Below are 16,292 nucleotides of genomic sequence, written 5' to 3'. Positions count from 1 at the left end.
CAATATACCGATACTAATTCTAGATTTTATTCATATATCCACATATTAGCTTAGGTTAATAGCCATCTTAACAGCAGTATTATCTGTCTATCCACCTGCTAACTTTGGTTAATAGCCATCTTAATAGCAGCACTATCTATCTATCCACATACTAGCTAGGTTAATAGCCATCCTAATAAAGGTATTTTCGTCCGAGCCACGGCACCAACTCCTGCACACACTGCGGAGAGCTCTTTCACTACCGCCTCCCTCCCTCCCTGACCCCCACAGTACAACAACACAACTTGTTATCACCTTACCTTCACTCAACTGCTAATAACTACAACGTAGAGTCCTGGAAGTCCTCACGACGCCACAAACACGAGGTAATCCACAAACAGCAAACGTAAAACATGGAAATAGTGATCAAACACTGTATGACCACACACACACACACATGTTGCTCCACCACTGCCGTACCTCTAATAATCACTGGCGAGTGGAGAACCTGAGGTGCTTCGATTCCTTAATTCATTGTCTGCTTTACTGAGTCATGATCCGCTCTTACGTCACTAAACTAGTCCACAACCAAACACGCAGTTGGCTTCTACGGTTAGCATAAGCGTAATACTTCCATTACTATTTTTATTATTATTACTATTATTATTATTATAAATATTATTATTATTATTATTATTTGGGGTTTTAGGCCGTGAGACGTGAGTTAATGTTCGACTGATGACTCGCTCTTTGCTCATGAAGAATATCAAAATCATCAAATATTAATTTATTTTTCTTTCTAGGGTGTGTAGATGGAAGGAAGGATGTGTGGATTGGAGGTAAGGTATGTGGATGGGAGGAAGGATGTGTGGATTGGAGGTAAGGTATGTGGATGGGAGGAAGGGTGTGTGGTTGGAAGTAGTGTGTGTGGTTGGAGGAAGGGTTTGTTATTTATTTTAAATTGTTTGGCTCTCTGAGGCTGGCTTGAGGTTTACGGCTGACTAGCTGAAGTGAACGGCTGGCTGGCTTAGGTGAATGGCTAGCTGGCTGAGGTGAATGGATGGCTGGGCTGAGACAAATATCTGGCTGGCCAAGAACCCCACCAAACAGATCCTCAATGCCAGACAGGCTGCATGTCGTCATTGGCAAGTACTGGGCAAGAACTGGCTCCAGAATGTATCTGCACCTGCGCCAGTGTTGGTCAAGTCTGGTCTTGAAGGAGCTCACTCTCGGTGCTGTCACACTCTCTGGCAGAGTGTGCCAAGAGTTTACAAACTCAGTAAAAGTTTGCCTTGACAATTTTCCGAACTTGTGGCTATAAGCTGTGACCACCCGCCCCGCTAGGCTAGTGGGGCACGTCCCCAGCTCCAGGTATGAACCCTCGACTGAGTAATGCCCTCTGAGTTGTTTATAAACTTCAATTAAGTCGCCCCTTAACTACCTGTAGTATAAGCTAGGCAATTCCTGTAGGGGGAGGGATATAAATTTGCCCCACTTAAGAGTTTGATAAAAAACAAAAAAATATGAAGGACTATGAGTGTATTGTACGTGGATATTAAAGATTCACATGGTATACTGTGCGGGTAAACTGAGAATATGAACAAGTACTGTGTGTAATTGTACTGTACTATCGTGCACCAAAATCGTGTCCACTACCCAGCCACAGTGAATGTTCGAATTGCCCTGAGTCTGAAGTTTCGAAACACCTGGGGGAAATGCTATGGTCGGCCAACAGATGTCGCCCACTGTAGTGTGTGGGGGGGGGGAGAAAATAGAGGAGGTGTGGGCTGGATGAGAGGCAGGTTTATTTATTATTTATACCAACATAATTTCAAGCTGCCTTTTTAACTACGTTTTGTCTTACAGTTGTTCCTTTATGGTTACGAATTCATGGAACAGGTGCAGTGCCCTGGGTGCTTATTGCCGCTCAGGTCACAATGATACTTTAAAGAATGGAATATATTAAGGATAAAAGTGAAATATGCAAGGATCAGGGTGAAGGGCCTTGGTCAGCTAGTTTTACTCAGCGACCAGTCACAATTTTGTTGTTATTCCGACAAAAAAATTATGGTAATATTTATTTATATTCCACCCATCCTTTGCTTAATAAATATTTGTGATAATATGCAATATTATATAATTATATACTTATGTTAAAAAGAGTGGAGTGAAAAAGTTATCAGTATTGTAAAATAGTATTCAGACTTAATCTAGGTGACTGTTCCAATTCTTCCAAGTTCCAGTGTTTAAACACCCCACCACAATATGCAAGCTTCATATATTTTGGAGTGTGCTCAGTTACCGTTAATATTGTGTGCAGAACATCATGAGCATTTCAATGATGGTAGCAATTGTAACTATATAATTATATTGTGTTATGAGACAACACATTCCACGACGTGTCATACAGATCATTGTACACCACACAATACATAACTTGTGGCTGTTAAGTTACTTTGTTATGAATTTTCATGCGATATAGATTAAGACAACATTAAGAACACGGATTTAAGATAACACTGTAGGTGAGTTAATATATATTAATTGTATTTACAAACAATACTAAAATCCAAACAATACACCAATACACACATCTTAGTATTTGGTCCAGCCATCCATTGCATTGCTCCCCAATATCCCAATCACGTTTCATTATGGCCCAAATATGTTCAATCGGATTAATATCACATCCTAGTGTTGGCCATTCGATGACCTCAATTTCAGGGTGATCCTGGAGGTAGTCTTTCACTATGTTGCTGGTATGAATGGGACTGTTGTCATGAACCAGCCTGATAGTGTGGGGGCTGGAACTGCCATAGGAATTTGCATTTGCTCCAGGATGTCTACATACTGCTCACCAGTGAAACGGCCATTGATCTTGACCAGTTCACCTGGCCCATGTGCCCACATCCACCCCCAGAATGACACTGACACCCTACCAATCACTGCGCGATGTTGAATGTGTTTCTCATGGTAGTGTGTGTTGGGGGCCGCCAGCACTGCCTTGCTGTTTCATCGGTAAATATAATGGTTCTCCAGTATTCTTCTCTATGTGGAAGGTGTTCCAATGCAAAGCCGAGTCGACACTCCTTGTGAGTAGGTGTTAGCCACCCTTTGTGAGCTGGAATATGGCAGTCGATCCCGGCTTCGCGTCTCGTCGTCATGTGATGGCAGTTGAGGCCCAGATTTCTTGTATGCTCCACTGATGTTCGCATTGGATATGCCGTTGCAGCTGCCAAGATCATGGCGTCCATCCTTGCCGATGTTACTCGTGGCCTCCCGCTTCGAGGTTTCGTCTCCACTGAGCCCTCTTCCTCCCATGGTGGATCCACCTCCTAATCGTCATGGTGCTCCTCCCCACTTTGAGAGCAATGTTCGGCACAGTTGCCCCGGCTCTCCACATCCCTATGATTTGGCCTCGCTCAGCAATCACTGCCGACGAATTTGCTCGTCCTGCAGGCATATCTGAAATGGCAGAGTAATATTATGTTGTGGTAACTAATGCAGGCTTTTATATACTAGAGTAAATTAATGGTATTAGTAACACCTAGGTTAAGTTTTATTACTCTGACATAACGTTTTGGTAAATCTTTTAGGATCAACTGCCTAAGAAACCCTTCCTATTTCATGTATTCAAAGTGAATTGCAAGTGCAATCCCCCCTCCCCCTCAAACCTCCACCACCACCCCTGCGACTGTAGTAGAGTGAACATTCGCCGATAATCATCATCATTATCAAGATTTAGTTTAACCAGACCACTGACACCCATTTGAGTCTCTCCTAGGGCTGGCCAGAGGGATTAGTTAACATATATTTGTGTTTCTATAATTTAGTGTTATATTGTTCGGAGGAGATTACAGTATTTCAAAAAGGTCAAAACTGAACTTAGGGAAAATTTGGGGGTCTCTGCTAAAACATCTTACATTGTAGGGTTAGTGAAGCACATTGTTCGATACCGATTATAAATAGGGCATTCAATGAGAATATGTTGGACTGTTATTTGTGTTCGGCAGTTGGAGCCTATAGGTGGGGCTCCATTAGGGGAAGACATGAGTTGGCCATGCGTCAATCGAGTATGCCCAATTCTTAGACGATTCAGAATAGTTCCGTGATGTTGAGAGGATTGTTTTGATGGTGACCAAGGATAAACTGATGATTTGATCATTTTAGCTTATGACTTGTTGGTTCATTTTCCCAGGACTTTTGCCAATAGTCAAATATTAATTGTTTATAGGTAGTTAGCCTCGCCGATAATCAAAATATATGGTTTTCCAATGCTTTACATATTTCTTTGACAATTTTCAGCTATATGATGTTCGTCCCAGATTACATACAACTGTAATAGGTTACATTACGTTAGGGTTCGTTATATAAAAACGTTTTTCTTCATGTTCATTGAGTCGTTCTGAATTCCATTTCTGCTCAAAATACTACATTACCCAACCCAAACTCCCAGGTTGCAACTGAGGGTGTAACAACCCGAGTAAGGTAACGTACGGCAAATATGACCACCAAACGCATAGCACATCAAACACCATATTTTTATGGTGAAGTTAACCAAGGAGCTCAAATAACAACTGTCATATAATTATAATCGGGTGTCCCACTAATTACAGCAGATATTTGTAGAGGTGAAAGCATATGTGATTCCGAGTATAAAACTTCTATACATATATGGATTTTTCGGTTTACGTTTAGCCGTGAGGTGGATTTTACAAATTAAGCAAGGCAACCATTACAAATGGCTGAGTCGAGGCGGGAGATACCGATAGCGATAGCGAAATATAGGAAAGGGGGAAGAAGGTTTAGTAGTGAAAGAATGTGGGTTAAACGGAACAGACTTTTAGGAGGAGAGAAAGTGTGTGGCCTTCTGCCCACTGCATGGTATTGGGTGGTAGGTTGGGGTGACTGGGGCGATGGGAGGGTGGAAAGGATGTGGAGAAAAGAAGGCCAAAGGAAATGGAGGGTCCATCCCTATTTGGGTGGGGTGCACCTCATCTTTAATTTGTTTGGAGGGCCCATCATTATTTTTTCCGAGTAGGGTTACACTTTTTATTATAGATAGAGGGAAACGGATGGAGATAGAGAAGTGGTGGTTATGATTTTAGGTTGGGGTAGGGGGGTGGCCATGGGTGTTGCTTGTTTTTTTTCCATATATCTTAATCCGGCTCAAGTTACGTGGGATTGACCTTTATTGTAAAGGTTTTAACTCTAAATACAAGTGAGAGGAGCCATGTCGTCGGTTCTGAGAGTGTTCATTACAGTAGTCCAAATCGTCGCCATGGGTAGAATAGGGGGAAGGGGTTTGGGGAATGCAGGGGAAGGTAATGTGATGGGATGGAATGTACGATTGACGTTAGTCGTGGGGGAGGGATGAAGAGAAGAGGTGGGGGAGGGAGGAGTGGAGTGGGGGGATGGTGAGTGTGGGGAGAGAATAAGTAGTCGATTAGTGTTTAGGTGTGGTAACCCATGATGCTCAAATTATGAGGTTTAATAGTCGGGTGGGTAAAGGTGGGAGGAAGGCTAGGAGCGGAGTTGGAACTCGTGAAAGTATGATGTTGTTTAATGCAAGTTATGGAACATTACAGTATCTTCAAACGGATTTTCACGCTATTAATAGGCCTTATGTAATCCACCAATAAGGATTACAACAGCACACAGTATGGCTGCAATTGGTAAAAAAAATAAAATATAACATGGCAAAATTTTTGCCCTGCGTAATTTTTACAACCCACCTCACGCCTAAAGTAAACCGACAAATGCTTATGTGTATAGAAGATTTTCAACTCGAGATCACATATTCCTTCACCTCTACAAATATCTGCTGTCACTCATGGGACACCCTGCAATAGTATAAGGACGACATGGGCTATGCTGACAAATTAATGTGACTTACCTGTTGGTGACGACGATGGTAGGAATGAGACCTCTGCAGGTTTCAGTGTTCGACATCATCACCTTCCCCTGGTGTGGGTGCGCCAACCCTGGTAACAACTTGTGTATTCTCCGTGACTACCATTACTGGTAGTCACGGTGTCATGGTCACGTTGACTGCTGAGCTATTTAACTAATGATTCTTATTAAACTCCACGCCCGCAAAACATGAGTGAGTTAGCGACCCCTAGAAGGAGAGTGTTTACCCTCGCGATCCCTCCCAGTAAGCCCCGCCTTTGTGAAGACAGTGTAAGAATTCGTGGTATAATGTTGTCTAGCACTCAGGATGGATGGAAATTCTAAGGTGGTTTTCTTGTATAATATAAGTTATATGATTTACAGTCTGGTGCTGGAGGTGCCGTGTGGTGAGGAGCTGCTCAGTGGAGACGTTCGGTGAGTAGCGTGTTGAAGGAGGTAGATGTGCAGGAGCTTCGTTAGAGAAGATGTTGCCTGTTGCTGGCCTCCTGGTTGAATGAATGCTGACAGCGTGGAGCTTGCTGAAGGAGGTGTTGCTTGTTCAAGAAGAGAGACCAGAATGAATAAGCTGGTTGGTGAGGAAGCTCAGAGAAGGACAGCTGGTGGGTCGCCATGCTCGCTGGCGGGAGCGAGGACTGCCAGGCAGGCGAGGAGAAGCGAAGGCCGCCAGGCAGCGGCGGAGGAGGAGGTGTTGCGTGTTGTAGAAGAGAGGCTAGAATGAATCTCAATGGAGAGACAGAGCTTATATACCCAGCAGCCGCTATGAGTCATGTTGGGAAAACCCGAGAAGTCGCCGGTCTTTTGGTTCCGTTGCTAGGTTACCGTACCATCTGGTGTCGCCGCTCGCTTGGTTGCTAAGGAAAGCGTCGCAGGTGGGATACAGCTACGCAGTTTGTAGGGGAGACGTCCACTACAACAGTTATCAATACGTTGTTTATTCCACTTTCTCCTGGGAAGCTCAATCTTAAATTAGTCTGTGTAAATCAACCCAAGTAATTCGCCAGACCTTTGTCAACTGAGGGTCATCTTTGAATGAGTAACAGTTAGTTTGTTTGTAATTATTGTCATTGCGTGAGTAGCGATCACTGGCAACTCAGGGGTATATAAACTCAAGATGGCCAGGGAGAGCGTCCCCTGACGCTGTCCCGTTTGTCTCCAGGTATGTTCTGTGTTCCCTAGCCATTCAGTTAATTCAGTCAATTGTAGTGAATATCAGTGTTCACCAGTGTTCATGATTTAACAGTTGAATTGTCATTCACCCAGTGTAGAAGTAATATAACGTAAATACGTCTGTCGTCTAGACAAGAGAGTTTGTTGGTGTTGTCATGTTTCTCAGTCCCCTGACGCTGCCCCGTTTGTCTCCCGATCCCATTGTGATTCTTGAATCGCTCTACCATCCAACAACGGCCTCGGATGTAGTAGATGGCCAGCCGGGATCATATATGAAAAGATGGCACCGATGCGGCTGATTAATGTGCCCCACGGCTTCATTGGGCCAGACCCCAGACCTGCCATGTGTCTGGCTACCCCACAATAACAAAGGCCGCGAGCCCTAGTGTTCTGCCCTGGGTTACTCCTTGGAAGTGAATGTCCAGAGAGTGTTGTAACATGTATGTAAGGGATAATTAGTTGGAAATAATTATCCCATGTTGGGTAGTGGACCCCTGCATATACTAGTGTCATTGTTTACGTATATGTTGAATAATCTACAATGAGTGCCCTGTAATGTACCACCAGTAATGTTGTGAGTAAGAGTAAAGAAGAAGGTACTGAGTTTGCACTAAGCCCAGGAGTTGAGCCTGGTAATTATATGATTAATACAATATCTTTCCCCCATTGATTGCATATTAATAAACTTGTTTTTAGAGTATTTTAGGTGTATTCATTTCTCCCACAGTATTTTACCTTTCTTTCCATCCAAGTGACTTGATACCAAAATTACCATACTCACGTGCCTAGACCCTCGACCATGCTACCAAAAGAATGCCCATGCTACCAAAGAATAGGTGACGGAACTGAGTAAGAGTAAGAACTAAGAGAAGTAAGTAAGATGAGGGAGGTGTAGAAACAGAGAGGGAACCGGCCCCCTCACATTGGTGGCAGGCCTAGAACCCGCCCCCTCACAACGGAGAATTATTTACTGGTGTGCCCATCAGTCGCACCGTCGTAGCCATGAACGGCAGAGATATGGTCGTTGTAGTGCTTTTATTTACCCGTTACACATCTCTTACCATGTTTAATAATATTAACTATCTTCATGATATTCTTATTGTTATCAGTGATTGCGGAATTCACGATGTTATGCTCCACCTATACACAGCCTGTTACTAGACTAACCCCCACCTCCTCTTTCCCCCCCCCCCAAACACTACAGTGGGCGACATTTGTTGGCCGACCATAGCATTTCCCCCAGCTGTTTCGAAACTTCAGACTCAAGGCAATTCGAACCCTCACTGTGGCTGGGTAGTGGACACGACTTTGGTGCACGATAGTACATGGGTTATATTCAGGGGGAGGGTAGTGGAAGCAAGTGTGCCGACACAGGGCCAGAGGGCAGCAGCGCACCCTCCACCCGCACTACCCCTCACCCGGGAGGTGGCACCAGCTCCGCCTACCAGTCGGGAGGAAGCGAGCGCCGTGTAAACAATGACATTTATAACCACACCCTGTTACTGTTATCCTGCAGCTTCTGAGAATGGGTGGGGAGGGGGGGGGGTTACTACAAAGAGCAGAGACATTACCGAGAACAAATTCTGACTTGAATGTCATGTACACTAATACCGACATGTTCCTTGAAAAGATAGAGTTTTTGTACAAGAACGGAGGAATCGACCCAGAGTAATGTGAGTTTAGTATTACTGGATATGACTCATTCACAAACTTTTGTCAAGAAACTTGCAAGAGGGGTGTGGTTATTTATGCTAGGCAAGACCTTAGAGCCAGCCAGGCGAGGGTACAGGGAGAGGATGTTTTTGAAGAGTCCAAGTGGTGTAATATTAAATTAAAGGGAGGGGACTTACTTATCTTCGGGTGTATCTACAGATCCCCAAACTGTGGCCCACTAAATCAAAGGAACTTAAGAGCCTTAATAGACAACGTGGCGATGCTCAACCCTAGCCACCTCCTTATCATGGGGGACTTTAACTATGGCAACATCGACTGGAAACGAGTTCACCCCAAATGACTTGAATATCCCTGCTACTCTTTTTGTAGAAACTCTGAGAGATAATTTTCTGTTCCAACATGTTAGAGACCCGACACATAACAGAGGGGAGCAAACACCCAAGCCACTAGACCTCATCATAACAAACGAGGAGGGTATGGTGGCCAAACTAGAACACCTTGCCCCAGTTGGCACCAGTCACCATATAGTTTTGTCAGTCAGATTTAACTGTTAACTAGTTCAAGATAAGGCCAGGCCAAGGAGTAAATATTACAAGGGAAATTATAATGGGATGAGGGAAGAAATGAGGGGTATCCACTGGCCTGACTCATTAAGGCACAAGAACACAGACACTACACTGAATATCATAACTAGTAAAGTGACCCATTTGATTGATAAATATATACCCAAGACCAAACTCAGTGCCTCTAGGAATACGAGGGGATCCCTACACATGAACCATGCGGCGGTCGACAAAGTTAAGAAGAAAACCCAGAAATTCAAGGAGTGGATTGGGTCAAACAATGAGCAGGACAGGAGGATGTATGCAAGAGCCAGAAACCAAGCAAAGGTAGAGTGTATAGAAGGGCTGAAAAGGAGTTCCAGAGGCTGGTTGCAAGCGAGGTCAAGTCAAACCCAAAGGCGTTTTACCACTATGCAAAGTCAAAATTAAAAACGCGAATAGGAGTATGGTAGTTACGCAGATTCTGACCAGAATAAAGCTGAGGCATTGAACAGCTTCTTTTCTTCGGTGTTCACAAGAGAGAATGCGATTAACCTTCCTGTGTTTGAGGACAGATGGTTCGACGCAGCACTGGCCCACATTGTGTTCACAGGAGAGGGTATTAGAAATAAACTGTTGAAAGCTAAAGGTTCATAAGAGTCCCAGCCCTGACATGGTGCATCCCAGAGTGCTAAGGGAGTTGTGAAACGAGCTTGCCGAGCCCCTGAAGATCCTGTTTTGCAAATGCCTGGATGAACAAATGGTCCCCAGTGAATGGAAAGTGGCTTATGCGAGTCCTATCTTCAAGAAGGGCGATCAACACTCCACGAACAACTATAGACAGGTGAGCCTGACCATCATAATATGTAAAGTACTTGAGAGTATTATCAGATATGCCGCAATGGAACATCTACTACGAAACAACCTTGTAAAGTTCTGTCAACACGGGTTTATGCCGGGGTGGTAATATCGACAATATATACCTAGATTTTACCAAGGCTTTTGACAGTGTACCCCACGAAAGGCTGAAAATCAAACTGGAAGGGTACGGAATTCGGGGAAATGTCCTAGCGTGGATAGAAGACTTTCTACATGACCGTGTGTGGTGATTAATGGTACAAAATCATCATCTGTACCTGTCACAAGCGGGGTACCACAGAGCAGTGTATTGGGCCCGCTATTGTTTTTTTTGTTTCAAAAATGACATGCCTGACGTTGTACACTCCTCCATACAAATGTTTGCCGATGACGCCAAGTTATTTCGGGAAATCAAGAACCATGCGAACTGTGAAGAGCTGCAGAAGGACCTCTGTGGACTCCAAGAATGGTCAAAGAAATGGCTACTGAGATTTAATGTCACGAAGTGTAAGAGGATGCACCTGGGGCGTACCAACGGTAAGGAGGCATATCATATGTCCCAACGGGATGAAGAAACTGCACCTCCTTGTCGTGGGGGACTTTAATTATCACGACATCGACTGGAGAAATGAATCCACACCAAACGACCTAAATAATCCAGCCACTCTTTTCATAGAAACTCTGATAGACAATTTTCTATTTCAACATGTTAAAGATCTGACTCACTACTAAGGGGAACAGACACCCAAACAGCTGGACTTCGTCATAACTAATGAGGAGGATATGGTAGTCAATCTGGAACACCTAGCCCCAGTTGGCACCAGTCACCACGTAACATTGTCCTTCATATTTCACTGTTATTGGTTCATGACAAAACCAGGTCCAGGTTCAAATATTACAAAGGAAATTACGATGGGATAAGGGAGGAGATGGCGAGTATACACTGGCCTGACTTACAAAGGAATAAAAAAGCAGATGCTACGCTGAATATCTTCGCAAGTAAAGTAATCCATTCGATCTCTAAATATATACCTAGGACCAAACCCAATGCCTCCAGGAATACTAGGAGACTACTACATGTGAACCATGCGGTGGTCGGCAAAGTTAAGAAGAAAACTCATGATTTCGAGACGTGGTCTAGGACAAATGATGAGCACAACAGGAGGATGTATGCCAGATCTAGGAACCAAGCAAAGGCAGCGTTTAGAAGGGCTTAAAAAGAGTTCCAGAGGCAGATTGCAAGCAAGGTCAAGTCGAACCCAAATGCTTTTTCCCGCTACGCAAAGTCGAAATTAAAAACGCGAGTAGGCATATTGGACCCGAGCCTTGAAGATGGTAGTTATGCAGATTCTGACTAAGAAATCATAGAGCAATCTCCTTGCATTTGAGGAAAGATGGTTTGACACAGCACTGAACAACATTGTGTACTCAGAAGAGAGTACTGTATAAGAAATAAATTGTCAAAGCTAAAGATTCATAAGAGTCCCAGCCCTGATATGGTACACCCCAGAGAACTGTGCAACTAGCTTGTGGAACACCTTAAGATCCCGTTCTGTAAATGCCTGAATGAGCAAAAGGTAACCAGATACTGGAAAATGACTTACGAGACTCCTATATGGTATTCAAGAAGGGCGATCTTTACTCCACAAATAATTATAAAACTGTGAGTCTGACCAGCATAGTGTGTAAAGTACTAGAAAGCATCATAAGAGATGCCATGATGGAACATCTACTACAAAACAACCTTGTAAAGGACCGCCAACACAGTTTTATGCCGGGACGCTCCTGCTTAACACAATTACTCAAGGTTCTAGATGTTTGGACTCAAATTCTAGAACAAGATGGTAATATTGACAATACAGTATATACCTTGATTTTGACAAAGCTTTTGGCAGCATAACCCATGAAAGGTTGAGAATTAAATTGGAAAGGTATGGGATTCGGGGAAATGTCCTAGCGTGGATCGGAGACTTTCTTCAGGATCACAAGCAATGTGTGGTGATTAATGGTTCGAAATCTTCATATGTACTTGTAACAAGCGGGGTACCACAGGGCTGTGTATTGGGGGTATTGTTGTGTGTTTGTTTCATAAATGACATGCCAGAAACGGTACTTTTTACATGCTTTTATCCTCTTCACCATTGATCAGCTCGTTACTCGCTTGGGCGGTCGGTCAAGTCTCTGTTGCGCACTGTTGGCAAGCACTGAACATGCACTGGTTCATGACTATATCTGAACCTGCTCCAGTGTTGGTGAAGTCTGGTCTTGAAAGAGCCCACACTCGATGCCGTAACAACACTCTCTGGCAGGTACTCCTCCATTCAAATGTTTCTGGATGATGCCAAGTTATTTAAGGAAATTTAGAACCAAACAGACTGTGAAAAGCTACAGAAAGATCTCAGTGAGCTTCAAGAATGGTCGAGGAAATTGCTCCTAAGATTCAATGTCATGAAGTGCAAGAGGATGTACCTGGGTTACACGAACAGTATGGAGGTGTATCACATGCCCCAACAGGACGAAGAAACTGCATTAATTGAGACCGAATGTGAAAAGGACCTGGGTGTATGTCAACAAGGAACTTAAGTTCTTGGGCCATTGTGAGAAGGAGGTGAATCAAGTAACGAAATTAATAGGTCTTATAAGAAGGTCGTTTAGATATCTAGATGGTCCATCCCTCATCATGATCTTCAAGATTGAGGTGCTTCCCCATCTGGAGTGTTGTCACCCCATCTGGTCCCCGAGATATGCTAGACTGTCAATTGATTGAAAATGTCCAAAGGAGGGCCACCAGACTGGTGCTTGCTCTATGAAACCTCGGCTACCCAGAAAGATTAAAGTGCCTGCAACTGCCTAGTTTATACTATAGATAGGCAAGGGACGACCTAATTGAAGTGTATAAACATCTCAGAAGGCACTACTCAGTCGAATTTACAAACTTGGAGCTGGCATATGCCCACCCCATAAGGGGTCACAGCTCAAGGTTGAAGAAGCCACAAGTCCAGAAACCAGTGAGGGCAAACTTTTTCGGAGTGAGAATTGTGAACCCTTGGAACAATCTGCCAGAATGTTCGGACAGCACCGAGTGTGAGCTCTTTCAAGGCCAGACTTGACCAACACTGGAGCAGGTTCCAATACATTCCAGAGCCAGTTCATGCTCAGTACAGTACTTGGAAGCAGTGCTTAATAGAGACGTGACTGACCTCTCAAATGGCTAATGAGTCAATCAGTGGTGAAGAGGATAAATGTAAAGTAAAAGTAAGAATGATTCAGTAGGACAAAGTAGACTGTTTTCCTGTGAAATAAATAACTTGTTTCTCAACTGAGGCCCCAGAAATATGCTCCATTTCCCAAAGTGTATTCCGCTCAAAAATAATTGCAGATCTTCTGTACAGTAAGAAAACAATAATTGGGGGACAGGGTAGGCGCCTCCAGTCAGGCCAGTGAAAATCCAGGCATCCTGAATAAATCTCAAGTCTCCACAATCCTAATAAAATGCTAGTTACATTGTTGGAACTATCACAGGCCTTAAGATCTGCCTACTCTTGAGGCAATATGGATGGATAGCTAAATTAGCTATTGCCATCAGAGGAAGTGATATTTGCTCTTGCTTGGTGGACTCCAAAGATGGAGTGGACACTGAGTAAATATACGTAATATATACATAAATAAAAGTGACACTACCTAAAGCCTTCTCTATATCCTTACTGTTTAATATGCACTGTATATGGTTGACTTAAGTGTGGATGAAATTTATATACTGGTTATAGTAAACACTATGAATGAGCAAAATTATGAGTTATGTATTGATTATGTTCAATGTGAGCGATGAGAAATATCCCTCCTCGTTAATTTACTTCCCATTTTTCTCTTCTATGCTACTTTTATTGCACATCCTTCTCTCTTCCACCTCCTCATGTCTGACAATAGTAATAATCCAGTTACTGTACCTGTACCAGTATAGTATTCACTCCATAAACTACTTTAGCTATTGTTAAATATTTAATTTCTATCATTCATCTTCGGAAACGTACGAGTAAGTGTGCTGGTGACTGTTTATGACATTTAGGTGGATCTGGGCACAGCAATAAAACATGTCAATACCTACTGGGGATAGGCACCCAACAACAGACCTTACTCATTTATAGTGCGGCAGGATGCAAAACCATGGCATTCTGCACTCTGTTACAGATCCTAGATAAGAGTTTTCTGTGCTTGATATCAATCAGACTGATTAATATTTTTGGGAAATAGTCATTAATGCAAAATGCATTATGATGGACTTGCCGTCAATTATATCTTTCTCGACCAAATTAACAGGAGTTTGCTTCACACCACTAAAGGATTGACCAGTAGAATATAGGAATGCACCACTTTATTACTTTGGTTTGTTATGAATTTACAGTATTTATGAAGTTTATCAGCAAATAATAATTTTCAAACTTGTGTGCATGATAATAATCAAGGTATAAAATTGCCTAAAACAAAATGTAGGTGCCCAATTAGATGTTGAAGGAAAGAACTGTACTATATTTAAAAAAATGGGGCAAATAGGGAAGAAAGTAATGGGACAGGCAGAGAGGAAGCTGGCAAGACAGAGGGGATAGGAAAGAAGGAAGAAAGGAGTTAGGAGTGAGGTTTCATCATCTTACGAGCCACATGCACAATTTTCCTATTCGTCGCCAATAGGTATACTTTACTGTACAAGTATTTACCTGTACAGTACTACATAAAGAGAGCTGTTATGTTTATGTACAATACAGTATTCATAATGTAGACTTCTAATTATCCAGTCTGAATAGTGATTGAAGAGTAGGGATAAGCTTTTCCTCGTAACTGTCTTTGCCAGTTGCCTTCAAATGCTTCAGTTTTATTCGCTATTCACACAAAACTAAATAGTTATGCATTCCATCATAGTAATAGACAAGACTGTATCCAGAGGTAGTAGTAACTAATTTAATGGGATTTCAATTTAATTGTAACCTTGTAATTGTAATACTAACCTACCGAGATAAGAATTGATTTTCGAAGGTGTAAAGTCAGCTTAGCTCAAATTATTTGTAGTTGCCTGTTGATTCCAATGCTTTGGAATTATTTTACATTAGTCAAGTCAGTTATGTTAAATATGATTCAACTTAATTTTTCTTTGTACAGTATACAGTACAATTTTTACTCGGTGTGCATATAAACATTCAAATGACGGATAAAAAAACTGAAATTACACCAGCTGATCCACAAGTGGGCGGAACTTAAGGTCTGTGATAGTTACAACTATGTAACTAGTGATTATGGGGGAGGCGGGGAATTGGAATTCGTTTGGGTGCCCTGCTACTCACTGGCTTGACTTCAACACTTTCCCTGTCCCTCGATTATTGTTTTGACTGTACAGCATCTCAAAAAAGTATCTGCCAGGATGGGTCTGATGACTTCCTAAATGTTACATGCAACTCCTGATGTCCCGGGAGGGTTGGTATGTGTGGCTCTATGACATACTGATCCTACTACATTTGGAAACCGAACATCATAATAATCACACCAAAGTAAATGCATGTCTCAATATCTACCATATGTGGTCTCATAATGTTTCACACAATGTCGAGATACTTGTTTGAGATACTGTACATATCCTACAATTTTCAATTTTTAATTCATGCATGTACAGTAGCTAAAACAACTATCTGTGCAGGTGGGGGTCGATATGCTCCAAAATTTTACATGTGACTAGTGACAGCCCTCATATACCAATATTTATCGTCCATGGTCTCATATTGTTTCCCACAAAGTATGCACAGATAGTTCTTTTAGCTACTGTACAGTCAAATAAAAAAGTTGCATTACACTTACCGTGCCTATGTTCTGAAACCCACGATGAAGAATTTGGGTAAAGTTCCCAGTTTAGAGTCAAACCTCAAAACTTCACTCACTTTACCTAAATTCTTTGTCATGGAGGGCTTAATACGACTTTTTTCTTTGACTGTACAATATTGTTTGCTCTAATCATGCACGTTACATATCATTATTCATCTAGTAAGAATTCTCAGCACTATTAAAAGTCAAAATTAAATCAAACAACTGGGGAAGGACGATCCATCCATTTTTAAAAGAACAATGGGAATTTCAAATAAACATCACAGAGTAGTTTTGTATGGTACATGCAGCTTG

Source organism: Homarus americanus, unplaced genomic scaffold (genome assembly GCF_018991925.1).
Source record: "Homarus americanus isolate GMGI-L3 unplaced genomic scaffold, GMGI_Hamer_2.0 scaffold40248, whole genome shotgun sequence".
NCBI lineage: Eukaryota > Metazoa > Arthropoda > Malacostraca > Decapoda > Nephropidae > Homarus > Homarus americanus.
The sequence above is the reverse complement of the archived record's forward strand: the minus strand, read 5'-3'. Positions refer to the sequence as shown.